This window comes from Apium graveolens, chromosome 4, assembly GCF_009905375.1.
Source record: "Apium graveolens cultivar Ventura chromosome 4, ASM990537v1, whole genome shotgun sequence".
NCBI lineage: Eukaryota > Viridiplantae > Streptophyta > Magnoliopsida > Apiales > Apiaceae > Apium > Apium graveolens.
The window spans coordinates 244341227-244358263 of record NC_133650.1 but is presented as its reverse complement, the minus strand read 5'-3'; positions in this window follow the sequence as shown (position 1 = coordinate 244358263).

Sequence of the window (17037 nt, the reverse complement as noted above, 5' to 3'; positions counted from 1 at the left end):
CTTCAAGATGCTGATTGGGTGCAAGCAATACAGGAAGAGTTAAATGAATTTGAAAGAAACAAAGTCTGGACCCTAGTGCCAAGACCAAAGAATAGATCTGTTGTTGGTACAAAGTGGGTATTCAGAAACAAAACTGACAGTGATGGCATAATTACAAGGAATAAGGCAAGGCTGGTTGCAAAAGGATATTCTCAACAGGAGGGAATTGATTATGATGAAACATTTGCACCAGTTGCTAGGTTAGAAGCCATAAGGATATTTTTGGCTTATGCTGCTCACAAAAAGTTTACTGTCTTTCAAATGGATGTGAAAAGTGCTTTTCTCAATGGAGAATTGGAGGAGGAGGTATATGTTGAACAACCTCCAGGCTTTGTAGATACCAAACATCCAGATTATGTCTATAGGCTTGATAAAACACTTTATGGACTTAAGCAAGCTCCTAGAGCATGGTATGAGACTTTAGCTCAGTTTCTTCTGGAAAGTGGATTCAACGGAGGAATAATAGACAAAACACTGTTCTACCTCAACCATGGAAAGGACTTACTTCTGGTTCAGATTTATGTTGATAATATCATTTTTGGGTCTACAAATGACAAACTTTGCAAGAAGTTTGCCAAACTAATGCAGTCAAGATATCAGATGAGTATGATGGGGGAACTTAGCTATTTTCTGGGCCTTCAAGTCAAGCAGAATGAAGAAGGCACTTTTATTTGTCAAACCAAGTACACCAGAAACTTGCTGAAGAAATTTGGAATGCAAGATTGTTCAAGTGCATCCACTCCTATGGCCACTGCAACAAAACTGGATACGGATACCGGTAAATCAGTAGATATTACTGACTACAGAGGTATGATTGGCTCTCTACTCTATCTAACCGCTAGTAGACCTGATATCATGTATGCTACCTGTCTTTGTGCAAGATTTCAAGCAGATCCAAGAGAACCTCACTTAACAGCTGTGAAAAGAATCTTTAAGTATCTTAAAGGAACAGCTGCTCTGGAATTATGGTATCCTAGAGAATCAGATTTTAAACTAATAGGTTACTAAGATGCAGATTTTGCAGGTTGCAAAATTAACAGGAAAAGCACAAGTGGAAGCTGCCAATTTCTTGGAGGCAGATTGGTTTCTTGGTACAGCAAGAAACAAAAGTCAATTTCCACATCAACTGCAGAAGTAGAGTATATTGCTGCAGGAAGCTGTTGTGCACAGATTCTTTGGATGAAGAATCAGTTACTGGATTATGGGTTAACATATTTCAAAATCCCTATTTACTGTGATAATCAAAGTGCTATTGCTATGACAGGTAATCCAGTTTAACATTCTATGACAAAGCACATCAGCATCAGGTACCACTTCATAAGGGAACATGTTGATGAAGGTACAGTGGAATTGCACTTTGTTCCAACAGATCAACAACTAGCAGATATCTTCACAAAACCACTATGTGAAGCTACTTTTACAAGATTGGTAAATGAACTTGGAATGGTCTCAGGTTCTTTTTCTAAATCTGTCTAGTTTTGTTCTGATGTATCAGACTTTATGATCAGTATTTACAGAATGTAATCTCTTTGTTTATTCTGTGCTTAATTGGAATACACGTTTAAGTACTGATTGTTGTCTGATATATGTTTCCAAACTCTGATAAGTGATATGTCTGTTCAAGTAACTATTCGATCCTATGAGGATAACTGTGCTAGATACTGACCTAGTAGTCTTCAATAAACAAATGATTCCATGTAAGAAGTAATTATTTCAGTGGAAATCTTATGACACTAGCAAATTCTGATAATTAAGCTTAGTTGAGTTTACTTTGTTTATCTTATTACTAAGTCACAAATTAGAATAATGCTACTCATCTGTTAAGTTCTGATACTAGTAAAACTGCTGATTGTACTAAGTGCTGATAAACCTCACTTATCAAAAGAAAAAGCAAAAAGATCAAAGAATAAAATCAGGTACTCCTTTGAGATCTAGAGTAAAAATATGGAAGGGACGACCCAAGTGCATTGCTGGTATTAAGTAAATATGCATTAGAAAAGCAAATTTTCTTGGTGACTTTTCACACTCTATGATTACTGGAGAAATACTCTGATAATAGCATAAATTCTGATAGGCAGTCGTGACTCACTTACATTGAGAAGCCACTGTAAAATAGAATTTCAAAAGATGCATAAAATTAGCACAAAACAGTTGAGGTGGACTCAAGCATGAACTCATTCATCAGTAGGTTTCAGGACAATGACAGGTCTTTAGCAAAATTTTAGTTATGCCTTATTTCTAAGATGTACTGAAGTGAATCAGACTTTACTCTTTGTCTGTTATTTAGCTTAATGCACACACTAATCACTCCATCTGAATGATGAAAATTTCTGTGGTGGTCTATGTTATTTTAGATAAACAGTCATTGTGTCATTATTGCACAAATTCTGAGGACAAGCTCTGGTTGCATATTCTGATGATTAAGTTCTGAAGAGTATAACTCAGAACTTGTATAAGAACTTACTAAGATAGGCATTTTTTTTTCGAGTTAAGAAATTATGTTCTGATGACTGTTAAGTTCTGATATAAGTCTAAGTTCTAATATTACAGTCTAATGTTTTACTTGACTTATCTGTGAATAAAATTTGATAACAGTCTCAGTTAATATTTGAATATGTTGAAGTGGAAGATTAATAGTCACTATGGTTAGGGTTAATGGTATTTGTACTTGAACAGTCCACTTTTACTTGTTTCTTGTGCGCTTTAAACCATGTTTCCTCTTTTCAATGAATGTTATTCTTTTTCAAAGTCTAGGGAGACGAGATAGAATTAATTCTACCTGTCAGCATTAAATACTTTTACGTCTCCTGGCATTCTCCTGCCTATAGAAGCAGCCACTTTACATCAGCCTTCCCATCAAATTCTTTCTCACACACTTACCTTCATACTTTTTCTTTCAAAAACACAATGGTCAGATTCAACATGTTTTTGAACTACCAAAACTTCAATATGGAGCTATGCTGTGCCGAATGGCAGCAGGAATGGCACGTCACGGCCATTCCTGAGGAGATATGGGACTCTGTCCCACAGGAGGTACTGACCCACCTCCTGTTCTTCTATATGGATTACCATCGCCATCTGGAGCGAATGGAGGAGGAAGATGGCAGCTCTCCGCCAGCAAGAGCGAATCATCAGACTCGCCATTCTGTTTGTCGAGAGTAGGAAGAAGAAGAAATGATTTAATCTTGTCTTCTTCCTGTTTTTCTTCATCATCAGCTTTGTCAGGCTTGTTAGCTAGGACTAAGGCTGTTGATGTTAGGTTTCATAGCTTAGGGAAATCTTGTATAAGTACTGATGTAATTTCCATTTCATAAATGTATTCTCTTGATATATTAATGAAATTTGTGTTTGCTTCAAGATTTTGTCTCTAAGATATTTGGTAATGCATTGCTAAATCCTGATTGATATTCTGATGACCATATAAATTCTGTTTTAATTTAAGTTCTGATTTTTTTTATCAGCACTTACTCATCTCATTTATCTTGGTCATTTTTACGTGATTTACTTTCCGAATATTAATGATGCAGTGAAAAATAATTAACTCAGTGGGAACAGTTTCAATTTTGAATTAAAACTGTTTCACCTTGATTAATGGAATATCTGGGTAAATGGAACGGTTTTTCCTTGAAAACAGGCAACTGAGTAAGTAATGATTCCTGTTTTCTCGAGCCCAGTAACTATCCGTTATTACTGCATGTCTGACAGGTGTCCAACGATAACATTTTTGTTCAGAGTATAAGTACAACATATAGAGGATTTCTTTAATCCTTTATTTTCTTCGTATTTTTTTCTCTTTACTTACTTTTACTCTCTTTCTTCTCACGTTGGTTTTTCATACAGACATCTTATCAAATACCTAACAGGCACTTTTGAATCTCAATTTTTCACATGGCACCTAAGGATTTAATCATTGATGGAGCTAAGTTTGTTCCAAACAACTATGCTGCAATTCTTGATCATGCTGAAGCTCCATCTGAATTGCATTTTGTGCAAGATCTTCTTGCACACAGTGAGATTGGGTATGCATTAACTCAGCCTGAAGTATTTTCGAGTCAACAAGTTCTGACGTTTTGGCGGACTGGGCACTTTGATGATGGTGGTAAACATGGCACTCCTAGTATTGTTTTTGAAGTGGGTGATTCATCTTATGCAGTCACTCCTGGTACAATACACAAAGCTCTACATCTCCCAGAAAATTGTACTTTTTCAACTCCAGAAGAATCAGCACTTCAGGAGTTATTGGCTGATTTGGGATATGAAAAGAGTTTAGCAAAGCTTGGGCAGTTAAAAAGGGCTAATATCAAAAGAGAATGAAGTTTTTTCTTTGACTGCATCACCAAAGCTTTTGGGAACAAATGTTCGAATTTTGATGCTATCCCAATTCTGAGTCAGCACATAGGGTATGCTATTATCCATCAAACTCATTTTGATTTTGCAACTGGAATAATTGGTTTTATTGGGGATAGGATGACAGAGGATAGAAATATTGTCTATTTTGCTAGATTCTGTCAACTTATATATACTTTTTGTACTGATGAACCTCAATTAGTCAGTTCCTCAACCCCACCTTTTAGAGTTACAAAACGATATTTTAATGATCTGGTAAATGCTGATACTAAGAAAAAAAGTGGTTAGACCATTACAGATTCCTCAGTCTGTAAAATAGATCCTAGTAAATGCTGATCCTGATACTTATAGATCTATTTACTCTGATGTCCCACCAACCACAAACACCCAAAAACCATCATCCTCAGCACCTACCACTCATACTACTCAACCTACCCTCAGGACTTATCTCAAATCCTATCTCTGTACTTCACAGACTGTTCAACCCTCATCCTCCAAGCCAAAGAGGACAAAACCTATTCCTCAAACACCTCAAAAGAGGAGGAGGACTGTACTGAGAGATGAATCTGATACTGAGGAACAGGTTCCTTCTTCAGAACCTGTTGTAGGTGAAGCTGAGAAAGTGACTTCTCAGAAGGATTCTGGAATTGGGGGATCTAGGCTTCTCAAACAGCTTAGAAGAATGACAGTTCCTGAAACTCCCAAGGAATCCAAATCAACAAAGAGATACAAGAAACAGAGGGCAAAAAGGCCAGTTTCAGATGATGAAAAGGAAGCAGCTAAGGAAGGGGATCAAGAATCTCTGATCTCACAAGACAAAGAATTTGCTCCAGTCACTTCTTCTCCATCAACTCCATCTCAGGAAGCTGTTTCTGAAAAGGCTAACACACCTTCTGTGTCTTCTGTTGATCCAGGCACAAGTGCTGATATTGATGTTCAAAACTTGGTTGTGCCTGCAGTAATTCTCTTAGAAGCTCCAACAACAAATATTCCTTCTACAACACCTGTTACTGATGCTGTTCAAACTCCAGAGTTATCAACAACACCTTCTCTGCATCAAGATGCTGATGATCAGAATTTAGGTGAGCATCAGGATATGGCTGTTGATCAGAACTTAGAACAAGATCACCAATTAGAGGATGCTGAAGCCTCCATTGCTACTCACACTGTTGTCTTATCAGAAGATACTGATTCTTTAAGTTCTGATGCTGCAAATGCTGGAGATACTGGTGATGCTGCTCCAACTGTAGATGCTGATGAAGCAGGTCCTTCAGGACTTACTCCTCAACAGACTCTTCCTAAGTCTGAACGGGTTAAGAAGTTTGTTACCGGAGAAGCACCAGTACCTTGGAGTGAAACTCGTGCAGGTCAGGAGTGGACTAAGGAATGGAACTCAGTTTCATGTGTTCTAACTGACAAGCATCTTGCTGAGCACTTGACTAAAGCTGATAAAATGTTAAATTCTAATGATTTCAAAACTCAGCTTAGAGTCACTGCATTGAGTACTAAACATTTACAAGGTCTTCATTCAACTACTCATGCAGAGCTACACAAGATTCAGGAGAACTTTATCAAACAGGAACAAGTTTAGAAAATTGATAAGAAAAAGTTCTTCCAACCTACCATTGACATGATTGCTTATATTGAGAAGACTTAAGATCATCAACAAGCTCAGATTGATGAAATTCTGAAAAATCAAGCTTCTCAGCAATCACAACTAACTGAAATCCAATCCTCAGTGGAATTGCTTATCTCTCTTCTACTACCTGCTGATGCCAAAAAGGGGGAGAAAGTGATTAAGTCCAAATGCAAGACTGACAAGACACTGACAGGAAAGGATAATGAAAAGGATGATCAAGGAAGCTCTGGAATGGGTAGAGGTCATAGTCAAGGTAGAGGAGTCACATCAAGACAAGCTAGTCACAGGACAAGTTCTGATACTGGGAAAAGAATAAGTTCTGCTGCTGGTAAAAGGATAAGTTCTAATGAACTTCTAGATCTTGATGAGGAAATGTCAAGACAGTTATTTCTTCAGGAAAATCCAGGAATGGACTTGGAAAGTTTAAAGGAAGAAAAAGCCAGACTTAAATCAGAGAAAGTCACATCTAAATCTGAAGCTTCTGGTAAAAAGCCACTTCCAAAACTCAAAGGCATTGTGATCAAAGAAAGGACACATACTGAAGCAACATTGGCTAGATCACAACCACAGATAGATCCAAGATCCAAGGGTAAAGAAAAGGTTGGTGAACCTATCAAGGTTTATGTACCTCCTGAGGATGAAGAAATTACTGATGAAAAGGATGATCTTGCTCTGACTTCAAGAAAAGTTCTTAAAACAACCTCTCACATGGCTCAAGTTGTTCAGAGTCAAGAAATTGTAAGTTCTGATATTCAGAAGAAGCAAGTAACCTCTGACATAGCTCAAGTTAACTTGATATCAGAAGATAGATCAAAGACACTCCTACCAGGATTCACTAAAGCAAAACAGACTCAATCTTTGAAGACTACTGCAAGTGGTTTTGAAGCTAGAGTAGTTACTGGAAAGGAAGCAAGAGATAAAACTGGATTGGGAAGTGCTGATGAAAGAAGAGTACACAACACTACCAATGATCCAACTTCCTTGAGTGAACCAGGTATTGGAGCAACTCCTGAGAGATTGAATCAACTGGAATCTGTACAGATGGTTTACCATACCTACTTGAAAGAATACATCATGTTGTATTTCATGACAGATGGTAGGGTTTATCATATAAGACAAAATGCCATTCCATTGAAGTATTTTGAAGAATTGGAGCATGTACTTTTCTTACTTCAAGTGGATGACAGAATAACAGGGACTGTTGCAAACTACTTAAAAGAACAGATTCAGAGACAGAAAAGGGTTTATTTAGTTAAGTCTGACAGCATATGTTCCAAAGTACAGAGATCACAATGGTGATATTGTTGATATGAAGCCTAATACTGCACAGATCAGAACATATCTTGGTATTAAGGGACTTGAATTCAATCTGGAGTCTGACAAAGCCTATGTCATAAGACTAGATCAGGAGTTGAGAAAAGCAAAGATCAATGATCTCAGAGCTGCAATCTTTCAAACTGGTGAAGATACTGCAGAGCTTAAAGATGCCAAAAGGAGAATGATTGATGAACTCAGATATGCTGAGAAATGTTTGTTGAAGAACTATCTCAGAACAACTCCTGACATCAGAGAGATCAGATGATGAAGCCAAGTCGAAGATCTACAACTGCTTAAATTCTGATATTTGTACAGACTGAAGTTGTTATCAGAAGTTGAATATTGGTAAAGCTTTAAGGACTGTAAGTTGTAGTTATCTAGTCTAATTCTCATGCATTTGTACTTAATGTTTTTGACATCATCAAATATCTGTTAAACTTGTATATTATGCTAATTTACAAGTTGGGGGAGATTGTTAGATATATTTGATAATGTCATGGCTAATATAATTTATATTTAGATTTCAGATCTTACTTAACAGGACAAATCAGTACTTAACTGTTGATCAGTACTTATACTGGAAGTCAGGACTTAAGGATATCAGTACTTATATTATCAGGAGATAATCATCAGAAGTTAGATATCAGAACTTAAGTGCTGAAGGATGATCAGAGAAGGACAGTATCTGATTAAAGGAAAGAAGATCGAGATAAACATAAGAAGAGATATGCATGAAGAAGGAATTCCGTGAAGAATGGAATACTTGGAAGAAAAGATATCTGATTGATATATTTTAGGAAGCAGAATTATATTCCATATCAATTAGCAATTATCTTGTAACTGTGTAGTATATAAACACAGATATAGGGTTTACACTAAAAGTGTTAATATATTCGAGAAGATTATTCATTGTAACCCTAGCAGCTCTCGTGATATTTGTTCATCACTGAGAGGTAACAGTTCCATACTGTAACAGAGTTTATTGTTTCAATAAAGTTTGTTTTCTGTTACTTAATATATTAAAGTTCGATTTGATTGTATTATACACTGTATTCACCCCCTCTACAGTGTGTGTGACCTAACAGTTTCATCTTCTATCAAATCATCATCATGCATTGTAGTATGATAGACTGGAACAGAAGAACTTATCTTTTTCTCAATCTTTAAAGGTTCACCAACCTTTTCTTTTCCTTTTGACTTAGGATCAATTTCAGTTTTTGATCTAGTATTGGACTTTGAAGTCTCAGAATTTGACTTTTCCTTGATCACAATACCTTTTTCCTTAGGCCTTGGAGGATTCTTTGTATCAGAAGCTTTAGACTTAAGATTTGTCTTCTCAGCTGCAAATCTAGCTTCTTCCTCCTTGAGAGTTTCCAAATCCATTCCTGGATTTTGTTTCAGAAATAATCTTCTAGCTATCTCCTCATCAAGTGTCTGGATTTTAGGATTTTTGTAATAAACAGTAGTCTGCTTCCCTTTTAGCTTCAAAGTTTGTAAAAACTTCTGAGAGTCTTTAGATCCTGACTGAATCAGAATATCAGAACTTGACATCAGACTTTGTTTATCAGAACTTGACTTCAGACTTTTAGCATTCACAGCATCAGAATTTGACTTGTTCTGTGTAGAAGATTTTCCTTGAACTTTTCCTTGACCTCTACTCTTATCAGAGTTTCCCTGGTCATCACCTTTATCATCCTTTTTCTTCAGTATTTGAATAGGTGAGCATTTGGACTTAACTACCTTCTCCCCCTTTTTGGCATCATCAAGAAGTAAGAGAGAAAGAAGAAGTTCAACTGAAGATTGGATTTCATCTAATTGAGCTTTCTGAGAAACTTGGTTAGCCAGAACCTCATCAATTTGGGCCTATTGCTTCTCTTGAATCTTCTCAATGGCTTCAATTTTCTCAAGAGTAGGTCTGATATATCTGTTCTTGTCAAGCTTGATCTGTAGTTCTAGCTTATCAGCATGTTCCTTTAGTGTATCAACCTTTTCATGAGTAGAAGAATGTAGATCTTGAAGATGTTTGGTAGAAAGAGCAGTGATCTTAAGTTGTGTCTTTAAATCAGCATTTGTGAGCAACTCATCAGCTTTAGCAATATGCTCGGTCAGAACGTTAGGGCTTGGAATGAAATCAGTGTCATTCAACTTCTTGGTCCACTCCACACCTATGTGAGTATCCTCCCAAGGAATTGGTGCTTCCTGTTCAACAAATTTCTTCACCAATTCTTCCTTTCCCATAATGGGAACTGGAGTCTCAACAGAAACACTGTCTTCAGAACTTGAGGAAGACTCATTATGTTCTGACAGCACAATAGTGTGTGAAGCAGCTGGAGATTCAGGAACAGCTTCATTTAAATTCTGAACATCAAAATTTATCTCCAGAGCTGGTGTAGTTGGTGTAGATGGTATCTCAGCATTTAAAATTGGAAAATGAGTTGGAGATTGTTGAGCTTCTTTAGATGGAGCTTCCAGATAAAGAACGTTTGGTATATTCAAATTATGAATATCTATTTCAGAAGTTGTAGCTTGTTCTTTAGCATCACCTGTAGCTTTAATAGGAGAAACGGGAGGTGTTGACACAGTATTCTGAGCTTGAGTAGGGAATGGCAGAGCTTCAATTACCACAGGTTTCGATGAGATCAGAGATTCCTGATCCCCTTCCTCAGCTTTAGTTGAATCCTCAGATATAGTCTTGGCCTTGTACCTTTCTGCCCTCATTTTCTTTAGTCTCCTTTCCAGTGAAGGAGTTGCTTTAGCAGCTTCAGAACTTACAGATTTCATTTTCAAAGTATCAGAACTTTGAACTGCAGTTTCTTTCTGAGAGATAACATTCTCAGCTCCAACCTTCACAAGTTCTGATGCATGAACCCGTGCTTCAACTGTTTCTTAAATCATCACAATTTATTATTGACCATAATTTTAATCAAAACATTCATCAAAGGATAAAGTTCAAATAGATGAAGTAAAGATTAACAAATTACAATTAGAACATTCACAGTCACAAAATATGAGAGAAACAGAGACTAAATCTTGCAATTAAGGGAAATTCCATTAATATATAAAACGAGTACATTTCATGAAATTTATAGATTACATGCAAAAATTACAAGATAGTCCTAGTCTAAGAAGTTTAACATCAATAGCCTTAGTCCTAGTCTAAGAAAACCTATCGACTAGTTCCCCCTGTTGCTGAGAAAGAGCACTGCAAGACGGATTATCCATTCTTGCTGAAGGAAAGCCTCTCTCCTTTCTTCTTCCAATCGATCAAGATGGATTTGATAGTCCATCGAAAAGAACAAGAGGTCTGTGTGAATCTCTTGTGGAACAGAGTTCCAGATCTCTTCAGGAATGGCGGTACCATGCCACTCCTGTTGTCAGTCATCACAACTCAACTCTATATTGAAAGTTTCATAGTTCATGAACAAATTGAAAAGAACCATTTTTGATTATGAAGAAGAAAAATGATGAGAATTAAAAGAGAGAGTGAGTTTGTGAGAAAATGGAAGATGATTTGGCTGACATAAATTGTCGGTTTAAATAGCCATCGAAATACCAAGGGACTCGGGACTATTTAACGATTAAGAGTAGAAATAATGATGCCTCATCTCCCTAGACCGATGTGTAATAATAACAATCAGTAAAAAGTTATAGCAGGAGTTAATGAGCACGAGAAATAAATAATAATTCTTGTGCACATGCAGTTTTTCAAGACAAACACGTTTACCACTAACCCTTAATGATTATGACTATTTTTATCTCACCTAAATATTCTGATTAAATATGACTGTTTCAATTTTTATCACAAATAAGTCAAGTAAAGAATAATGCCACATAAGCATCAGAGATTGTATCAGGATTTAATATTAGAACTTGAACTTATATTAGAACTTAAAGTCATCAGAATATGGCTTCTGTACTCAAAAAATGAATATCTTTTTCTGTGATTCTTCATAAAAATACTGACTTGTTTTCTTCAGAGTTTAATCATCAGAACTTGTCCTCAGAATTTATGCAAATGCACTGAACTATTTGTCAAAAACAACTTAATCACCACAGTAATTTTCATCATTCATATGGAGTGAAAGTGTGTGCATTCAACAGAATATCAGATAAAGATTATAGTCTAATAAACTTCAGTAAATCTTAGAAATAAGGCATAACTAAGAAAAGTGCTTAAAATCTGTCATCAATCATGAAGTCTACTATAAAACAAATTTATGCAAGAGTCCACCTCAACTGTTTGTGCTCATTTTATGCATCTTTTGAAATTCCTTTTTACAGTGGCTTCTCAGTATAAGTGAGTCACGATTGCTTATCAGAATTTATGTTGTTGTCATAGTATTTCTCCAGTAATCAGAGAATGTGAAAAGTCACCAAGAAAATTTATTTGCTTTTCTAATGCATATTACTTAATACCAGCAATGCACTTGGGTCTTCCCTTCCACATATTTACTCTAGATCTCAAAGGAGTACCTGACTTTATTTTCTTTTCTTTTCTTTTCTTTTGATAAGTGAGGCTTATCAGTATTTAGTTCATCCTTAAGATTTATTGACATCAGAATTTGACAGATAAGAAGCAAGAATCTAGTTTGTGACTTAGTAATAAGATACACAAAGTAAACTTGACTAAGCTCAAAATCAGAATTTGCTTGTGTTAATGAGTTTCCACATAAATAACTAATTCAAACATGGGATTTCTAGTATGTTAAAGACTACTAGGTCAGCATCTCGCACAGTTATCCTCATTGGATTGAATAGTCACAGAACATTCAAAACACTATCAGATTTTATAGATCCACATCAGATAACAATCAGTATTTAATGAATTTCAATTAAAGAACAGATTTCATGAAGATAAGACAATCTGTAAACACTGATCATAAAGTCTGATGCATGAGAACAAAAACTAAACAGATTTAGAGAAAGAACCTGAAACCATTCCAAGTTCATTTACCAATCTTGTAAAAGTAGCTTGACATAGTGGTTTTGTGAAGATATCTGCTAGTTGTTGATCTGTTGGAACAAAATGCAATTCCACTGTACCTTCCATCACATGTTCCCTTATGAAATGGTACCTAATGCTGATGTGCTTTGTCATTGAGTGTTGAACTGGATTACCTGTCATAGTAATAACACTTTGATTATCACAGTAAATAGGGATTTTAGAAAATTCTAACCTATAATCCAGTAACTGATTCTTCATCCAAAGAATCTGTGCACAACAGCTTCCTACAGTAATATATTCTGCTTCTACAGTTAATATGGAATTGACTTCTGTGTCTTACTAAACCAAGAAACCAGTCTGCCTCCAAGAAATTGGCAGCTTCCACTAGTGTTTTCCTGTCTATTTTGCATCCTGCAAAATCTGCATCTGAGTAACCTATTAGCTTAAAATCTGATTCTCTAGGATACCATAATCCTAGATCAGCTATACCCTTAAGGTACTTAAAAATTCTTTTCATAGCTATTAAATGAGGTTCTCTTGGATTAGCCTGAAATCTTGCACAAAGACAGGTAGCGTACATGATATCAGGTCTACTTGCAGTTAAATAGAGTAATGAACCAATGATACCTCTGTAGTTAGTAATATCTACTGGTGAGCCAGTATCTTTATCTAACTTGGTTGCAGTGGCCATGGGAGTGGATGCAGTTGAACAATCTTGCATTCCAAATTTCTTCAATAAATTTTTGGTGTACTTGGATTGACAGATAAAAGTACCTTTTTCATTTTGCTTGACTTGAAGTCCCAGAAAATAACTAAGTTCTCCCATCATACTCATTTGATATCTTGACTGCATTAGCTTTGTAAGCCTCTCACAGAGTTTGGCATTTGTAGAACCAAATATGATATCATCAACATATATCTGTACCAAAAGTAAGTCCTTTCCATGGTTGAGGTAGAACAGTGCTTTATCAATTGTACCTTTGTGAAATCCACTTTCCAGAAGGAATTGAGCTAAAGTCTCATACCATGCTCTAGGAGCTTGCTTAAGGCCATAAAGTGCTTTGTCAAGCCTGTTGACATGATTTGGAAATTTTGAATCTACAAAGCCTGGAGGTTGTTCAACATAGACCTCTTCTTCCAATTCTCCATTAAGAAAGGCACTTTTCACATCCATTTGAAAGACTTTAAACTTTTTTTGAGTAGCATAAGCCAAAAAGATTCTTATGGCTTCTAATCTAGCAACTGGCTCAAATGTTTCATCATAATCAATACCCTCATGTTGAGTGTAGCCTTTAGCAACCAGCCTTGCTTTATTCCTTATAATTATGCCATCACTGTTAGTTTTGTTTCTGAACACCCATTTTGTGCCAACAACTGATCTGTTCTTTGGGCTTGGCACTAAGGTCCAGACTTTATTTCTTTCAAATTCATTTAACTCTTCCTGCATTGCTTGCACCCAATCAGCATCTTGAAGAGCTTCTTCCACTTTCTTTGGTTCAGTTTGAGATATAAAAGAGTGATAAAGATATTAATTTGATGTTGCAGTTCTAATTCTGACACCTGCTTCAGGATCTCCAATAATTAAGTCAGGTGTATATGATTTGGTCCACTTCCTTGCAGATTGAAGTTGACTTCTAGAACTGGATCCTCCCCAATGATCCATGCTATCTCCATCAGCATTTTCTGATGCTCCCCTGTAGTCATGCTCTCTGAGACTTCAGAATTTGACTTGGATCCTTCAGGATTTGAAGTATCGGAGCTTCCAGAATTATCAGAATTTGGCTCATCAGAGCTAGATGAATCAGAACTTGAAGAGCTAGTGACAGGTTCTGATGCTTCTTGAGAGTCTTGAGATGTGGTAGGATTTCCAGCTTGCTCCCCCTGGACAGGTGCATTTTCCTTTGGAGTTGTTACCACCGATTCAATGATATCAATACTTACAGGATCAGAGTTTAAGTAATCAGAATTTACAGAATCAGAAATTAAGTCTTCATTTTCAAATCTCAGTTGATCGTGATCATTGAAATCTTCAAGTCCAGTAATCTTCTTATCATCAAAAGATAAATTGATAGATTTCATGACAAGCCTTGTTCTTAAATTGTAGACTATGAAGGCTTTCGTGGAAGTGGATATCCAAAAAAAATTCCTTCATCAGCTTTTAGATCAAATTTTGACAGCTGCTCAGGATGAGTCTTAAGAACAAAACACTTGCAACCAAATAAATGAAAGTATTTCAGATTTGGTTTCTTTTTCTTTACCATCTTATATGGCATTTTTCCTTGCTTGTTTATGAGTGTTGCATTCTGTGTAAAATAAGCAGTCTGCACAGCTTCATCCAAAAAGTAGGTTGGCAGCTTTGCTTCATCAAGCATAGTTCATGCAGCTTCAATGAGAGTTCTGTTCTTTCTTTCTACAACTCCATTTTGATGTGGAGTTTCAGTTGCAGAAAATTCCTGTGTAATTCCATGCTCTTTGCAGAACTCTCCCATGATTGAATTCTTGAACTCAGTGACATTATCAAATCTTATAATTTTAACAGAATCTTTGACCAACTTATCCAGTTGTCTGACATGATCAGTTAGAGTAAATGCAATTTCATTCTTCTTGTGCAAGAAGTATACCCAAGTGTACCTTGTGAACTCATCCACTATAACCATAGCATATTTCTTCTTTGCAATAGACATGACATTGACTGGACCAAATAGATCAACATGCAGTAGGTGATAAGGCTCAAGAATTGATGACTCAGTTTTGCTCTTGAAAGAAGATTTTCTTTGTTTTGCCTTTTGACGAATCACAAAGGCCATCAGGAGCAAATACTGATTTTGGCAGTCCTCTCACAAGATCTTTCTTTACAAGGTCATTTTTGTTGCTGAAGTTTAAATGAGAAAGTGTTTTGTGCCAATTCCAGCTTTCTTCAATTGATGCTCTACTCAACAGACAGATTGTAGAACCATCAGAACTTGTTGAAATTCTGGCTTCATAAATGTTACCATGCCTGTAACCTTTCAGAACCACTTTGCATGTAGAATTGCTTACAACTTCACAGTGTTCTTCAAAGAAATCCACATGATAACTTCTGTCACAGATTTGACTCACACTCAGCATATTGTGTTTAAGTCCTGAGACAAGAGCTACTATTTTAATGATGACATTCCCAAGATTAATACTGCCATATCCCAGAGTTTTTCCCATGTTGCCATCTCCATAAGAAACTCCTGGGCCAGCTTTCTCCACAAAGACTGAGAGCAGGGCTTTATTTCCAGTCATATGTACTGAACATCCACTATCCAGTACTAGGATGTTTTTCCTGTTGCCCTGCAATCACAAAGACCACTAATGGTTAGTTTTAAGGACCCAGACTTGCTTGGATCCTTTGGCCTTTTTAAGTTTGTTAGCATTTGCAGTGGATTTAATATCAAAGTTTATGCTAACATTCTGTTTATCAGAACTTATATCAGACTTTGCATCAGACTTTATACTAGAAGGAATTAAAGCAACTTTCTTCAAAGAAGGTTTTATTTGATAATAATCATAGTACAAACTATGATATTCCTTAAAAGTATAAATGGAATGCCATAAACTACCACAATGAAAACAAGGATTTTGTGGCTTAAACCTAACAGACTGACTCTTAACTCCTGACTTAGGAGGTAAAGAGTTTATATTCTTATTCTTCCTGCAACAAGAAGCAAGATGGTTAGAGTTTCCACAGTTATAATATTTCTTTCTAGGAGCATTAGGAAAAGGCATATAATTATTGCTTTTATTCACACCTTCCTATCCATTCCTATTTTTCCTAGTTGCCTTAACCTTGTTGACATTCCTTATTTCTTTCAGCTTATGCTTAAGCTGTTTCTTTGTCATTAAGCTTATGTTAACTTCAGCTGGTTTATCCTGTTCTAATTTGTCAGAAGTTGACTTTTCCTTAACTTCTGTCACAAACTCTTTCATCTTTTCAGAATCAGACTTTACAGTTTTAGCTACAAACTTAACAGGATTTACCTTTGGCTTAGCAGTTTGTTTAATAATAATTGGCTCAATTTGTTCAGTTCCTTTTTCACTTTTATCATCTCCATAACCTAAGCCATCTTTCCAGTTTCTACTACTTAGTAAATTCTGAGTTGTTCTGCCAGAGTTAGTCCAAGTCCTGATAATCTCTTTTTCTTTTTCTAACTCAGTTTTTAGAGATTTATTCAATTTTAGCAATTCATCTCTAACATAAAAAGCATCATCTCTTTCTTTCTGAGTTTGATGGAACATAACTAACTCTTTTTCTAAATAATCATTCCTTATCTTAAAAGCAAGATTTTCAAAAGTTAATCTTTCACATGTTAAAGTTTGATCTCTGTAGCTAATAAACACGGTTTTAAGATATAATCTTAACTCAGTAATATCATCCGTATGAAAGGCATAAGTTTTTTGAGGTACCTTTAATTCAGTAGTTTCAGGGCTGCCATCAGCATTTGCCATTAAAGCATAATTCACCTCATCTTCAGAATCTGAAGAGTCTGTCCATCTTTTCTTCTTTGTGAAAAGTGCCTTGCCTTTGTCACTCTTTCCTTTCTTGCAATCAGGAGATATGTGGCCTCTTTCACCATAATTTTAGCATTTGACATTTGAGTTGTCTTCTCTGTCAGACTTTGCACTTTTGCCTTCATACTTTTTGAACCCTTTCTTATCAGTACTTCCACCTTTCTTGAAAAACTTATTTCCCCTTCTGAATTTCCTGTAGGCTATCTTTGTGATA